Source organism: Salvia splendens, chromosome 7 (genome assembly GCF_004379255.2).
Source record: "Salvia splendens isolate huo1 chromosome 7, SspV2, whole genome shotgun sequence".
Lineage (NCBI taxonomy): Eukaryota > Viridiplantae > Streptophyta > Magnoliopsida > Lamiales > Lamiaceae > Salvia > Salvia splendens.
The window spans coordinates 11,551,264-11,553,938 of NC_056038.1; the positions used below are offsets into that span (position 1 = coordinate 11,551,264).

Sequence of the window (2,675 nt, forward strand, 5' to 3'; positions counted from 1 at the left end):
AATTTATATTGGGGTTTGACCGATTCAGAGATGTGAGTGGTTTAATTTCACTTTTCATGTTTGGTCAACCAACTAAAATAATTTTGGGCTGATTCTTTTAACACTTACCGCACAATCGGCAACCATGTTAGATAAATAAGACATGTCAGCTCGTTTCATGGCTAGAAAAATCGGGAAAACGGCGACTGATTGTAAAGTTCATGACATTAAATGCCATTTTTTTAGTTAATGGGAAAAACTGAAAAGTAGAGAAAGTTAATTATATTTACTCCATTTGTTGAAGAAGAAAAAAGTATTACTCCATGTACTTAATTTTTTTTTCACGTATTGATCTTATTCAACAAGCGAGTGAGTGAGCAAGAGTGCAAGAAGAGGTGAGTAAGATAAACGAAAATTCACAGATTTATTATAATAAAACGTACAGGTCTAGAACAGCAGCATCATTCATGCATATCTCTGCGATGGGCTAAAGAGAGAGGATTCTTCTCTCCCAAACTTGAGGCTCTTAGCTTCGTCCCGAGAGATGCCGAAAGCGTTCATCAGGACCTCATTGGGCATTGCCCGGATCGCGGAGAGGCGGCCTGCGAGCTGTGCGTGCACCGCATTCTCGTTGGTCTTGAAGCTGATCCACTCGGATCCATTCTCCCCCGCCTTCTTCACCACAACGAAGTTTTGCGGGACTACCAGAAGCTGCCCCTCCTTCACCTCTCCGTCGAAAACCGATCTTCCTCCGAATCCGACCACTTGGATTCTAGCACTTCCTTTAGTCACTTACAAGGCGGAGTGGGCGTTTGTGGTTACAGTATTCTGTTGATTAAATATTAGGAATTAGAATTGTTTGATTTTTTCGAAGCAAATGAAGATACTAATGAACCTTATAGAGGATTCCTCTTTGAGCGCTGAGTTGCAGGTAGTTGAGGATGGGGAGAGAGAGGCTGTTGAGGTTGCTGATGCGGCCGGTGCGGGGATTGTAGAGGTCGGGGCTGGTGGGGAGGTCGAGGTTCTTCTTGATTTTGTGTGAGCAGAAGGTTTCCTCCAAGCCGTTGTAGGGTCGGCCTCGTCTTGGTGCTTGGCTTTCGTAGTCGTCGGGCAGCACCATTCTCAGCTTCTCGGCTAGGACGATGATGCCTCTCTCGTCGTTCCTGCCCTGGAGCTTCCTCATCAGCTCTGGCTCCGTGTTGAAAGCCTCTGCTAGAAGCTGTTCATCAAACCCGTAGAATATGTTTCTTGATTGTTGGCCTTCTCTCCCCCTCATGTACCTTGTCTCTCCACGCATGCCTTGCTGCCTTTCAATGGATTCTGGGTTTCCTGCAAGGACAAATTTCTGCAACAAACATTCTCATTATCATCTACCAATGATTGATAAACATGGGTTTTACATGTTTTAAAGTCTAGATTTCAATCGTTTAGAATGTCAATCATATAAATTATATTTTTAAATTGCATATTTTATACATTTTTGTATTTTGGAGAAATTCTAGAAAAAGGTAAAAAAAATGTCAAAACTGAAGTCCGGTGTAGCCGCCTTAGTTCGAGCCAATTTTTCCGGCAATTTTGAAGTCCAATAAGTCCTTAATGCGTAGCATTATCTTCGTTTTTTAAAGAGCTTCGCGTTTATTAAAAATAAAAAATAAAACTAACAAAACAAACGAATCTAAAACTAACAATAATAAGAAAAACAACTAAACTCATCAGAGTGAAGGATATATATATGGTTGAGAATCTTACTCTGAATTTGAAGTCAAGCTGGTTGTTGTCATTGCCAATATCCAACATGGACACGTAGGTCAATGGAGCATCTCCGTCGTTGTAAGCGAAGGTGGTGATGCCCTCGGGCAAAGCAATTACGTCGCCGCGGCGGATCCGCCTCAGTTTCTGGTGGCGGTCGCCTTGCTCTCCTTCCCGGGAGCGGGAGCTCGAGCTCGACCCCGACTCGGATTCATAAGTCTTGGCACATCCCGGAATCACAGTCCCCAAAATCCCGCTACCTAAACAATTTCACCACAAACATTATAATCAGACACTAATCCGAATTCGACAAAAAAAAATCAGAAACTCGCCTTGGACAACGAAGGTGAGTCGAGGGGCGTTGGTGTAGAAGGGAAGCACGAGGCCCTTGGGCTGCACATGGTGTCGCACGAACTCAATGCCGGCGCACTCGAACTCATCGCTGGAAGTGTCCCAGTACTCGGTGACACCGGCCTCAGGTGGGGTCGCGGGAGGTGAGGTGCTGGATTTGGCATTGGGTCTTGGCGCGGAAGCGGTGCTGCTGCTGTTGAGCTTGAGATTGAGATTGAGCTAGGCAGCAGCCATGGAGGAGGAACAGGAAGCTCAGGAAGAGAGAGAGAGAGAGAGAGAGAGAGAGAGAGAGAGAGAGAGAGAGAGAGAGAGAGAGAGAGAGAGAGAGAGAGAGAGAGGGGGAGAGCTTTAGCCATGGCTGAGCTAGAGAGGCAGTTGATTGCTGGTGGGAAGTGGAGAAGGGAAAGCGAGGTCAATTTATAGAAGGTGCGAGTCGACATGTAAATGGGTGGGTGATACACTTGGTTGTGAGAGTGGGCATGTGTGTTTGTTTGTTCCTTATGCATGCTTTGTAAAATTGTCCCTTCTACTTCTAGTATATACTTATGTGGCATTCGTACGTATAAATGATACATTTGCCTTTAGGGTGAAATAAT

At 44.9% G+C, this 2,675-nt stretch overlaps 1 pseudogene; it reads right to left on the minus strand.

Moving 5' to 3' along the window:
• Positions 1–444: 444 nt before the first annotated feature.
• Positions 445–2,365, minus strand: LOC121810394 (annotated as a pseudogene).
• Between the last annotated feature and the right edge of the window lie 310 nt (positions 2,366–2,675).